The sequence below is a fragment of the Pseudophryne corroboree genome, chromosome 3 (assembly GCF_028390025.1).
Source record: "Pseudophryne corroboree isolate aPseCor3 chromosome 3, aPseCor3.hap2, whole genome shotgun sequence".
Taxonomy (NCBI): Eukaryota; Metazoa; Chordata; class Amphibia; order Anura; family Myobatrachidae; genus Pseudophryne; species Pseudophryne corroboree.
This window is the reverse complement of record NC_086446.1, coordinates 112,412,168-112,421,671: the sequence shown is the minus strand read 5'-3', so window position 1 is coordinate 112,421,671 and position 9,504 is coordinate 112,412,168. Positions and strand designations below refer to the sequence as shown.

Below are 9,504 nucleotides of genomic sequence, written 5' to 3'. Positions count from 1 at the left end.
CTTTGTGGTTTCTGTTAGAACTTTTCTACTTCTAACTACTGGTTCATAAATGAGTACGTTTGAAAATGGAATGCATCAATAGAACGGTGTTGGCAGTATAAAAATATCTACAGCACCTTGTATTCCCAGGTGGTCTCCCATCCAAGTACTAACCAGGCCCAACACTGCTTAGCTTTCAAGTTCAGATGAGATTGGGCGTATCCAGTGTGGTGTGGCTGTAGATGAGCGTTGTGGTTTCTGTTAGAACTTTTTTACTTCTAACTACTGGTTCATAAATGAATACGTTTGAAAATGGAATGCATCAACAGAACGGTGTTGGCAATATAAAAATATCTACAGCACCTTCTATTCCCAGGTGGTCTCCCATCCAAGTACTAACCAGGCCCAACACTGCTTAGCTTCCAAGATCAGATGAGATTAGGCATATCCAGTCTGGTGTGACTGTAGATGAGCTTTGTGGTTTCTGTTAGAACTTTTCTACTTCTAACTACTGGTTCATAAATGAATACGTTTGAAAATGGAATGCATCAACAGAACGGTGTTGGCAGTATAAAAATATCTACAGCACCTTGTATTCCCAGGTGGTATCCCATCCAAGTACTAACCAGGCCCAACACTGCTTAGCTTCCAAGATCAGATGAGATTCGGCGCATCCAGTGTGGTGTGGCTGTAGATGAGCTTTGTGGTTTCTGTTAGAACTTTTTTACTTCTAACTACTGGTTCATAAATGAATACGTTTGAAAATGGAATGCATCAACAGAACGGTGTTGGCAGTATAAAAATATCTACAGCACCTTGTATTCCCAGGTGGTCTCCCATCCAAGTACTAACCAGGAACAACACTGCTTAGCTTCCAAGATCAGATGAGATTGGGCGCATCCAGTGTGGTGTGGCTGTAGATGAGCTTCGTGGTTTCTGTTAGAACTTTTCTACTTCTAACTACTGGTTCATAAATGAATAGGTTTGAAAATGGAATGCATCAACAGAAAGGTGTTGGCAGTATAAAAATATCTACAGCACCTTGTATTCCCAGGTGGTCTCCCATCCAGGTACAACACTGCTTAGCTTCCAAGATCAGATGAGATTGGGCGTATCCAGTGTGGTGTGGCTGTAGTTGACCTTTGTGGTTTCTGTTAGAACTTTTCTACTTCTAACTACTGGTTCATAAATGAAAACGTTTGAAAATGGAATGCATCAACAGAACGGTGTTGGCAGTATAAAAATATCTACAGCACCTTCTATTCCCAGGTGGTCTCCCATCCAAGTACTAACCAGGCCCAACACTGCTTAGCTTCCAAGATCAGATGAGATTAGGCATATCCAGTCTGGTGTGACTGTAGATGAGCTTTGTGGTTTCTGTTAGAACTTTTCTACTTCTAACTACTGGTTCATAAATGAATACGTTTGAAAATGGAATGCATCAACAGAACGGTGTTGGCAGTATAAAAATATCTACAGAACCTTGTATTCCCAGGTGGTCTCCCATCCAAGTACTAACCAGGCCCAACACTGCTTAGCTTCCAAGATCAGATGAGATTCGGCGCATCCAGTGTGGTGTGGCTGTAGATGAGCTTTGTGGTTTCTGTTAGAACTTTTTTACTTCTAACTACTGGTTCATAAATGAATACGTTTGAAAATGGAATGCATCAACAGAACGGTGTTGGCAGTATAAAAATATCTACAGCACCTTGTATTCCCAGGTGGTCTCCCATCCAATTACTAACCAGGAACAACACTGCTTAGCTTCCAAGATCAGATGAGATTGGGCGCATCCAGTGTGGTGTGGCTGTAGATGAGCTTCGTGGTTTCTGTTAGAACTTTTCTACTTCTAACTACTGGTTCATAAATGAATAGGTTTGAAAATGGAATGCATCAACAGAAAGGTGTTGGCAGTATAAAAATATCTACAGCACCTTGTATTCCCAGGTGGTCTCCCATCCAGGTACAACACTGCTTAGCTTCCAAGATGAGATGAGATTGGGCGTATCCAGTGTGGTGTGGCTGTAGTTGACCTTTGTGGTTTCTGTTAGAACTTTTCTACTTCTAACTACTGGTTCATAAATGAAAACGTTTGAAAATGGAATGCATCAACAGAACGGTGTTGGCAGTATAAAAATATCTACAGCACCTTGTATTCCCAGGTGGTCTCCCATCCAAGTACTAACCAGGAACAACACTGCTTAGCTTCCAAGATCAGATGAGATTGGGCGCATCCAGTGTGGTGTGGCTGTAGATGAGCTTCGTGGTTTCTGTTAGAACTTTTCTACTTCTAACTACTGGTTCATAAATGAAAACGTTTGAAAATGGAATGCATCAACAGAACGGTGTTGGCAGTATAAAAATATCTACAGCACCTTGTATTCCCAAGTGGTCTCCCATCCAAGTACGAACCAGGCCCAACACTGTTTAGCTTCCAAGATCAGATGAGATTGGGCGTATCCAGTGTGGTGTGGCTGTAGACGAGCTTTGAGGTTTCTGTTAGAACTTTTCTACTTCTAACTACTGGTTCATAAATGAATACGTTTGAAAATGGAATGCATCAACAGAACGGTGTTGGCAGTATAAAAATATCTACAGCACCTTGTATTCCCAGGTGGTCTCCCATCCAAGTACTAACCAGGCCCAACACTGCTTAGCTTCCAAGATTAGATGAGATTGGGCGTATCCAGTGTGGTTTGGATGTAGATGAGCTTTGTGGTTTCTGTTAGAACTTTTCTACTTCTAACTACTGGTTCATAAATGAATACGTTTGAAAATGGAATGCATCAACAGAACGGTGTTGGCAGTATAAAAATATCTACAGCACCTTGTATTCCCAGGTGGTCTCCCATCCAAGTACTAACCAGACCCAACACTGCTTAGCTTCCAAGATCAGATGAGATTGGGCGTATCCAGTGTGGAGTGGCTGTAGATGAGCTTTGTGGTTTCTGTTAGAACTTTTCTACTTCTAACTACTGGTTCATAAATGAATAAGTTTGAAAATGGAATGCATCAACAGAACGGTGTTGGCAGTATAAAAATATCTACAGAACCTTGTATTCCCAGGTGGTCTCCCATCCAAGTACTAACCAGGCCCAACACTGCTTAGCTTCCAATATCAGATGAGATTGGGCGTACCCAGTGTGGTTTGGATGTAGACGAGCTTTGTGGTTTCTGTTAGAACTTTTCTACTTCTAACTACTGGTTCATAAATGAACACGTTTGAAAATGGAATGCATCAAAAGAACAGTGTTGGCAGTATAAAAATATCTACAGCACCTTGTATTCCCAGGTGGTCTCCCATCCGAGTACTAACCAGGCCCAACACTGCTTAGCTTCCAAGATCAGATGAGATTGGGTGTATCCAGTGTGGTGTGGCTGTAGATGAGCTTTGTGATTTCTGTTAGAACTTTTCTACTTCTAACTACTGGTTCATAAATGAATACATTTGAAAATGGAATGCATCAACAGAACGGTGTTGGCAGTATAAAAATATCTACAGCACATTGTATTCCCAGGTGGTCTCCTATCCAAGTACTAACCAGGCCCAACACTGCTTAGCTTCCAATATCAGATGAGATTGGGCGTACTCAGTGTGGTGTGGCTGTAGATGAGCTTTGTGGTTTCTGTTAGAACTTTTCTACTTCTAACTACTGGTTCATAAATGAATACGTTTGAAAATGGAATGCATCAACAGAACGGTGTTGGCAGTATAAAAATATCTACAGCACCTTGTATTCCCAGGTGGTCTCCCATCCACGTACGAACCAGGCCCAATACTGCTTAGCTTCCAAGATCTGATGAGATTGGGCGTATCCAGTGTGGAGTGGCTGTAGATGAGCTTTGTGGTTTCTGTTAGAACTTTTCTACTTCTAACTACTGGTTCATAAATGAATAAGTTTGAAAATGGAATGCATCAACAGAACGGTGTTGGCAGTATAAAAATATCTACAGCACCTTGTATTCCCAGGTGGTCTCCCATCCAAGTACTAACCAGGCCCAACACTGCTTAGCTTCCAATATCAGATGAGATTGGGCGTACCCAGTGTGGTGTGGCTGTAGATGAGCTTTGTGATTTCTGTTAGAACTTTTCTACTTCTAACTACTGGTTCATAAATGAATACATTTGAAAATGGAATGCATCAACAGAACGGTGTTGGCAGTATAAAAATATCTACAGCACATTGTATTCCCAGGTGGTCTCCAATCCAAGTACTAACCAGGCCCAACACTGCTTAGCTTCCAATATCAGATGAGATTGGGCGTACTCAGTGTGGTGTGGCTGTAGATGACCTTTGTGGTTTCTGTTAGAACTTTTCTACTTCTAACTACTGGTTCATAAATGAATACGTTTGAAAATGGAATGCATCAACAGAACGGTGTTGGCAGTATTAAAATATCTACAGCACCTTGTATTCCCAGGTGGTCTCCCATCCAAGTACTAACCAGGCACAACACTGCTTAGTTTCCAAGATCAGATGAGATTGGGCGTATCCAGTGTGGTGTGGCTGTAGATGAGCTTTGTGGTTTCTGTTAGAACTTTTCTACTTCTAACTACTGGTTCATAAATGAATACGTTTGAAAATGGAATGCATCAACAGAACGGTGTTGGCAGTATAAAAATATCTACAGCACCTTGTATTCCCAGGTGCTCTCCCATCCAAGTACTAACCAGGAACAACACTGCTTAGCTTCCAAGATCAGATGAGATTGGGCGTATCCAGTGTGGTTTGGATGTAGATGAGCTTTGTGGTTTCTGTTAGAACTTTTCTACTTCTAACTACTGGTTCATAAATGAATACGTTTGAAAATGGAATGCATCAACAGAACGGTGTTGGCAGTATAAAAATATCTACAGCACCTTGTATTCCCAGGTGGTCTCCCATCCAAGTACGAACCAGGCCCAACACTGCTTAGCTTCCAAGATCTGATGAGATTGGGCGTATCCAGTGTGGAGTGGCTGTAGATGAGCTTTGTGGTTTCTGTTAGAACTTTTCTACTTCTAACTACTGGTTCATAAATGAATAAGTTTGAAAATGGAATGCATCAACAGAACGGTGTTGGCAGTATAAAAATATCTACAGAACCTTGTATTCCCAGGTGGTCTCCCATCCAAGTACTAACCAGGCCCAACACTGCTTAGCTTCCAATATCAGATGAGATTGGGCGTACCCAGTGTGGTTTGGATGTAGACGAGCTTTGTGGTTTCTGTTAGAACTTTTCTACTTCTAACTACTGGTTCATAAATGAACACGTTTGAAAATGGAATGCATCAAAAGAACGGTGTTGGCAGTATAAAAATATCTACAGCACCTTGTATTCCCAGGTGGTCTCCCATCCGAGTACTAACCAGGCCCAACACTGCTTAGCTTCCAAGATCAGATGAGATTGGGTGTATCCAGTGTGGTGTGGCTGTAGATGAGCTTTGTGATTTCTGTTAGAACTTTTCTACTGCTAACTACTGGTTCATAAATGAATACATTTGAAAATGGAATGCATCAACAGAACGGTGTTGGCAGTATAAAAATATCTACAGCACATTGTATTCCCAGGTGGTCTCCTATCCAAGTACTAACCAGGCCCAACACTGCTTAGCTTCCAATATCAGATGAGATTGGGCGTACTCAGTGTGGTGTGGCTGTAGATGACCTTTGTGGTTTCTGTTAGAACTTTTCTACTTCTAACTACTGGTTCATAAATGAATACGTTTGAAAATGGAATGCATCAACAGAACGGTGTTGGCAGTATTAAAATATCTACAGCACCTTGTATTCCCAGGTGGTCTCCCATCCAAGTACTAACCAGGCACAACACTGCTTAGTTTCCAAGATCAGATAAGATTGGGCGTATCCAGTGTGGTGTGGCTGTAGATGAGCTTTGTGGTTTCTGTTAGAACTTTTCTACTTCTAACTACTGGTTCATAAATGAATACGTTTGAAAATGGAATGCATCAACAGAACGGTGTTGGCAGTATAAAAATATCTACAGCACCTTGTATTCCCAGGTGGTCTCCCATCCAAGTACTAACCAGGCCCAACACTGCTTAGCTTCCAATATCAGATGAGATTGGGCGTACCCAGTGTGGTGTGGCTGTAGATGACCTTTGTGGTTTCTGTTAGAACTTTTCTACTTCTAACTACTGGTTCATTAATGAATACGTTTGAAAATGGAATGCATCAACAGAACGGTGTTGGCAGTATAAAAATATCTACAGCACCTTGTATTCCCAGGTGGTCTCCCATCTAAGTGCTAACCAGGCCCAACACTGCTTAGCTTCTAAGATCAGATGAGATTGGGCATATCCAGTGTGGTGTGGCTGTAGATGAGCTTTGTGGTTTCTGTTAGAACTTTTCTACTTCTAACTACTGGTTCATAAATGAATACGTTTGAAAATGGAATGCATCAACAGAACGTTGTTGGCAGTATAAAAATATCAACAGCACCTTGTATTCCCAGGTGGTCTCCCATCCAAGTACTAACCAGGCCCAACACTGCTTAGCTTCCAAGATCAGATGAGATTGGGCGTATCCAGTGTGGTGTGGCTGTAGATGAGCTGTGGGGTTTCTGTTAGATCTTTTCTACTTCTAACTACTGGTTCATAAATGAATACGTTTAAAAATGGAATGCATCAACAGAACGGTGTTGGCAGTATAAAAATATCTACAGCACCTTGTATTCCCAGGTGGTCTCCCATCCGAGTACTAACCAGGCCCAACACTGCTTAGCTTCCAAGATCAGATGAGATTGGGTGTATCCAGTGTGGTGTGGCTGTAGATGAGCTTTGTGATTTCTGTTAGAACTTTTCTACTTCTAACTACTGGTTCATAAATGAATACATTTGAAAATGGAATGCATCAACAGAACGGTGTTGGCAGTATAAAAATATCTACAGCACATTGTATTCCCAGGTGGTCTCCTATCCAAGTACTAACCAGGCCCAACACTGCTTAGCTTCCAATATCAGATGAGATTGGGCGTACTCAGTGTGGTGTGGCTGTAGATGACCTTTGTGGTTTCTGTTAGAACTTTTCTACTTCTAACTACTGGTTCATAAATGAATACGTTTGAAAATGGAATGCATCAACAGAACGGTGTTGGCAGTATTAAAATATCTACAGCACCTTGTATTCCCAGGTGGTCTCCCATCCAAGTACTAACCAGGCACAACACTGCTTAGTTTCCAAGATCAGATGAGATTGGGCGTATCCAGTGTGGTGTGGCTGTAGATGAGCTTTGTGGTTTCTGTTAGAACTTTTCTACTTCTAACTACTGGTTCATAAATGAATACGTTTGAAAATGGAATGCATCAACAGAACGGTGTTGGCAGTATAAAAATATCTACAGCACCTTGTATTCCCAGGTGCTCTCCCATCCAAGTACTAACCAGGAACAACACTGCTTAGCTTCCAAGATCAGATGAGATTGGGCGTATCCAGTGTGGTTTGGATGTAGATGAGCTTTGTGGTTTCTGTTAGAACTTTTCTACTTCTAACTACTGGTTCATAAATGAATACGTTTGAAAATGGAATGCATCAACAGAACGGTGTTGGCAGTATAAAAATATCTACAGCACCTTGTATTCCCAGGTGGTCTCCCATCCACGTACGAACCAGGCCCAACACTGCTTAGCTTCCAAGATCTGATGAGATTGGGCGTATCCAGTGTGGAGTGGCTGTAGATGAGCTTTGTGGTTTCTGTTAGAACTTTTCTACTTCTAACTACTGGTTCATAAATGAATAAGTTTGAAAATGGAATGCATCAACAGAACGGTGTTGGCAGTATAAAAATATCTACAGCACCTTGTATTCCCAGGTGGTCTCCCATCCAAGTACTAACCAGGCCCAACACTGCTTAGCTTCCAATATCAGATGAGATTGGGCGTACCCAGTGTGGTGTGGCTGTAGATGACCTTTGTGGTTTCTGTTAGAACTTTTCTACTTCTAACTACTAGTTCATTAATGAATACGTTTGAAAATGGAATGCATCAACAGAACGGTGTTGGCAGTATAAAAATATCTACAGCACCTTGTATTCCCAGGTGGTCTCCCATCTAAGTGCTAACCAGGCCCAACACTGCTTAGCTTCTAAGATCAGATGAGATTGGGCGTATCCAGTGTGGTGTGGCTGTAGATGAGCTTTGTGGTTTCTGTTAGAACTTTTCTACTTCTAACTACTGGTTCATAAATGAATACGTTTGAAAATGGAATGCATCAACAGAACGTTGTTGGCAGTATAAAAATATCAACAGCACCTTGTATTCCCAGGTGGTCTCCCATCCAAGTACTAACCAGGCCCAACACTGCTTAGCTTCCAAGATCAGATGAGATTGGGCGTATCCAGTGTGGTGTGGCTGTAGATGAGCTGTGGGGTTTCTGTTAGATCTTTTCTACTTCTAACTACTGGTTCATAAATGAATACGTTTGAAAATGGAATGCATCAACAGAACGGTGTTGGCAGTATAAAAATATCTACAGCACCTTGTATTCCCAGGTGGTCTCCCATCCGAGTACTAACCAGGCCCAACACTGCTTAGCTTCCAAGATCAGATGAGATTGGGTGTATCCAGTGTGGTGTGGCTGTAGATGAGCTTTGTGATTTCTGTTAGAACTTTTCTACTTCTAACTACTGGTTCATAAATGAATACATTTGAAAATGGAATGCATCAACAGAACGGTGTTGGCAGTATAAAAATATCTACAGCACATTGTATTCCCAGGTGGTCTCCTATCCAAGTACTAACCAGGCCCAACACTGCTTAGCTTCCAATATCAGATGAGATTGGGCGTACTCAGTGTGGTGTGGCTGTAGATGACCTTTGTGGTTTCTGTTAGAACTTTTCTACTTCTAACTACTGGTTCATAAATGAATACGTTTGAAAATGGAATGCATCAACAGAACGGTGTTGGCAGTATTAAAATATCTACAGCACCTTGTATTCCCAGGTGGTCTCCCATCCAAGTACTAACCAGGCACAACACTGCTTAGTTTCCAAGATCAGATGAGATTGGGCGTATCCAGTGTGGTGTGGCTGTAGATGAGCTTTGTGGTTTCTGTTAGAACTTTTCTACTTCTAACTACTGGTTCATAAATGAATACGTTTGAAAATGGAATGCATCAACAGAACGGTGTTGGCAGTATAAAAATATCTACAGCACCTTGTATTCCCAGGTGCTCTCCCATCCAAGTACTAACCAGGAACAACACTGCTTAGCTTCCAAGATCAGATGAGATTGGGCGTATCCAGTGTGGTTTGGATGTAGATGAGCTTTGTGGTTTCTGTTAGAACTTTTCTACTTCTAACTACTGGTTCATAAATGAATACGTTTGAAAATGGAATGCATCAACAGAACGGTGTTGGCAGTATAAAAATATCTACAGCACCTTGTATTCCCAGGTGGTCTCCCATCCAAGTACGAACCAGGCCCAACACTGCTTAGCTTCCAAGATCTGATGAGATTGGGCGTATCCAGTGTGGAGTGGCTGTAGATGAGCTTTGTGGTTTCTGTTAGAACTTTTCTACTTCTA

The 9,504-nt window shown here is 41.7% G+C and overlaps 17 non-coding genes and 23 pseudogenes across 17 annotated transcripts; all 40 read right to left on the bottom strand.

Annotated features, from left to right (window-relative positions):
* Positions 1-104: 104 nt before the first annotated feature.
* Positions 105-223, bottom strand: LOC135058544 (5S ribosomal RNA). The gene has a single exon (XR_010244971.1). It is a non-coding gene; the product is annotated as a 5S ribosomal RNA (ribosomal RNA).
* A 107-nt stretch (positions 224-330) lies between these two features.
* On the bottom strand, positions 331-449 carry LOC134892681 (5S ribosomal RNA; annotated as a pseudogene).
* A 107-nt stretch (positions 450-556) lies between these two features.
* On the bottom strand, positions 557-675 carry LOC135069110 (5S ribosomal RNA). Its single transcript, XR_010255300.1, has one exon. It is a non-coding gene; the product is annotated as a 5S ribosomal RNA (ribosomal RNA).
* A 107-nt stretch (positions 676-782) lies between these two features.
* Positions 783-901, bottom strand: LOC134886042 (5S ribosomal RNA). The gene has a single exon (XR_010170139.1). It is a non-coding gene; the product is annotated as a 5S ribosomal RNA (ribosomal RNA).
* A 322-nt stretch (positions 902-1,223) lies between these two features.
* Positions 1,224-1,342, bottom strand: LOC134892680 (5S ribosomal RNA; annotated as a pseudogene).
* A 107-nt stretch (positions 1,343-1,449) lies between these two features.
* LOC134886936 (5S ribosomal RNA) lies at positions 1,450-1,568 on the bottom strand (annotated as a pseudogene).
* Positions 1,569-1,675: 107 nt separating this feature from the next.
* Positions 1,676-1,794, bottom strand: LOC134892176 (5S ribosomal RNA; annotated as a pseudogene).
* Positions 1,795-2,116: 322 nt separating this feature from the next.
* LOC134886041 (5S ribosomal RNA) lies at positions 2,117-2,235 on the bottom strand. Its single transcript, XR_010170138.1, has one exon. It is a non-coding gene; the product is annotated as a 5S ribosomal RNA (ribosomal RNA).
* A 107-nt stretch (positions 2,236-2,342) lies between these two features.
* On the bottom strand, positions 2,343-2,461 carry LOC135070474 (5S ribosomal RNA). The gene has a single exon (XR_010256639.1). It is a non-coding gene; the product is annotated as a 5S ribosomal RNA (ribosomal RNA).
* A 107-nt stretch (positions 2,462-2,568) lies between these two features.
* On the bottom strand, positions 2,569-2,687 carry LOC134887777 (5S ribosomal RNA; annotated as a pseudogene).
* A 107-nt stretch (positions 2,688-2,794) lies between these two features.
* On the bottom strand, positions 2,795-2,913 carry LOC135067994 (5S ribosomal RNA). The gene has a single exon (XR_010254204.1). It is a non-coding gene; the product is annotated as a 5S ribosomal RNA (ribosomal RNA).
* Positions 2,914-3,020: 107 nt separating this feature from the next.
* LOC134894639 (5S ribosomal RNA) lies at positions 3,021-3,139 on the bottom strand (annotated as a pseudogene).
* A 107-nt stretch (positions 3,140-3,246) lies between these two features.
* Positions 3,247-3,365, bottom strand: LOC134900952 (5S ribosomal RNA). The gene has a single exon (XR_010174453.1). It is a non-coding gene; the product is annotated as a 5S ribosomal RNA (ribosomal RNA).
* A 107-nt stretch (positions 3,366-3,472) lies between these two features.
* LOC134893583 (5S ribosomal RNA) lies at positions 3,473-3,591 on the bottom strand (annotated as a pseudogene).
* A 107-nt stretch (positions 3,592-3,698) lies between these two features.
* LOC134892037 (5S ribosomal RNA) lies at positions 3,699-3,817 on the bottom strand (annotated as a pseudogene).
* Positions 3,818-3,924: 107 nt separating this feature from the next.
* Positions 3,925-4,043, bottom strand: LOC135069410 (5S ribosomal RNA). The gene has a single exon (XR_010255592.1). It is a non-coding gene; the product is annotated as a 5S ribosomal RNA (ribosomal RNA).
* A 107-nt stretch (positions 4,044-4,150) lies between these two features.
* Positions 4,151-4,269, bottom strand: LOC134894712 (5S ribosomal RNA; annotated as a pseudogene).
* Positions 4,270-4,376: 107 nt separating this feature from the next.
* LOC134888280 (5S ribosomal RNA) lies at positions 4,377-4,495 on the bottom strand (annotated as a pseudogene).
* Positions 4,496-4,602: 107 nt separating this feature from the next.
* Positions 4,603-4,721, bottom strand: LOC134895647 (5S ribosomal RNA; annotated as a pseudogene).
* Positions 4,722-4,828: 107 nt separating this feature from the next.
* On the bottom strand, positions 4,829-4,947 carry LOC135067217 (5S ribosomal RNA). Its single transcript, XR_010253438.1, has one exon. It is a non-coding gene; the product is annotated as a 5S ribosomal RNA (ribosomal RNA).
* A 107-nt stretch (positions 4,948-5,054) lies between these two features.
* LOC134894638 (5S ribosomal RNA) lies at positions 5,055-5,173 on the bottom strand (annotated as a pseudogene).
* Positions 5,174-5,280: 107 nt separating this feature from the next.
* LOC134900941 (5S ribosomal RNA) lies at positions 5,281-5,399 on the bottom strand. The gene has a single exon (XR_010174442.1). It is a non-coding gene; the product is annotated as a 5S ribosomal RNA (ribosomal RNA).
* Positions 5,400-5,506: 107 nt separating this feature from the next.
* On the bottom strand, positions 5,507-5,625 carry LOC134893582 (5S ribosomal RNA; annotated as a pseudogene).
* A 107-nt stretch (positions 5,626-5,732) lies between these two features.
* On the bottom strand, positions 5,733-5,851 carry LOC134892615 (5S ribosomal RNA; annotated as a pseudogene).
* A 107-nt stretch (positions 5,852-5,958) lies between these two features.
* Positions 5,959-6,077, bottom strand: LOC135069409 (5S ribosomal RNA). Its single transcript, XR_010255591.1, has one exon. It is a non-coding gene; the product is annotated as a 5S ribosomal RNA (ribosomal RNA).
* Positions 6,078-6,184: 107 nt separating this feature from the next.
* LOC134892304 (5S ribosomal RNA) lies at positions 6,185-6,303 on the bottom strand (annotated as a pseudogene).
* Positions 6,304-6,410: 107 nt separating this feature from the next.
* LOC135061378 (5S ribosomal RNA) lies at positions 6,411-6,529 on the bottom strand. The gene has a single exon (XR_010247761.1). It is a non-coding gene; the product is annotated as a 5S ribosomal RNA (ribosomal RNA).
* Positions 6,530-6,636: 107 nt separating this feature from the next.
* On the bottom strand, positions 6,637-6,755 carry LOC134900929 (5S ribosomal RNA). Its single transcript, XR_010174430.1, has one exon. It is a non-coding gene; the product is annotated as a 5S ribosomal RNA (ribosomal RNA).
* Positions 6,756-6,862: 107 nt separating this feature from the next.
* Positions 6,863-6,981, bottom strand: LOC134893581 (5S ribosomal RNA; annotated as a pseudogene).
* Positions 6,982-7,088: 107 nt separating this feature from the next.
* LOC134888279 (5S ribosomal RNA) lies at positions 7,089-7,207 on the bottom strand (annotated as a pseudogene).
* Positions 7,208-7,314: 107 nt separating this feature from the next.
* Positions 7,315-7,433, bottom strand: LOC134895646 (5S ribosomal RNA; annotated as a pseudogene).
* A 107-nt stretch (positions 7,434-7,540) lies between these two features.
* Positions 7,541-7,659, bottom strand: LOC134887320 (5S ribosomal RNA; annotated as a pseudogene).
* A 107-nt stretch (positions 7,660-7,766) lies between these two features.
* Positions 7,767-7,885, bottom strand: LOC135069408 (5S ribosomal RNA). The gene has a single exon (XR_010255590.1). It is a non-coding gene; the product is annotated as a 5S ribosomal RNA (ribosomal RNA).
* Positions 7,886-7,992: 107 nt separating this feature from the next.
* Positions 7,993-8,111, bottom strand: LOC134890237 (5S ribosomal RNA; annotated as a pseudogene).
* Positions 8,112-8,218: 107 nt separating this feature from the next.
* Positions 8,219-8,337, bottom strand: LOC135061377 (5S ribosomal RNA). The gene has a single exon (XR_010247760.1). It is a non-coding gene; the product is annotated as a 5S ribosomal RNA (ribosomal RNA).
* A 107-nt stretch (positions 8,338-8,444) lies between these two features.
* Positions 8,445-8,563, bottom strand: LOC134900918 (5S ribosomal RNA). Its single transcript, XR_010174419.1, has one exon. It is a non-coding gene; the product is annotated as a 5S ribosomal RNA (ribosomal RNA).
* A 107-nt stretch (positions 8,564-8,670) lies between these two features.
* Positions 8,671-8,789, bottom strand: LOC134893580 (5S ribosomal RNA; annotated as a pseudogene).
* Positions 8,790-8,896: 107 nt separating this feature from the next.
* On the bottom strand, positions 8,897-9,015 carry LOC134888277 (5S ribosomal RNA; annotated as a pseudogene).
* Positions 9,016-9,122: 107 nt separating this feature from the next.
* On the bottom strand, positions 9,123-9,241 carry LOC134895645 (5S ribosomal RNA; annotated as a pseudogene).
* Positions 9,242-9,348: 107 nt separating this feature from the next.
* On the bottom strand, positions 9,349-9,467 carry LOC135067216 (5S ribosomal RNA). Its single transcript, XR_010253437.1, has one exon. It is a non-coding gene; the product is annotated as a 5S ribosomal RNA (ribosomal RNA).
* Between the last annotated feature and the right edge of the window lie 37 nt (positions 9,468-9,504).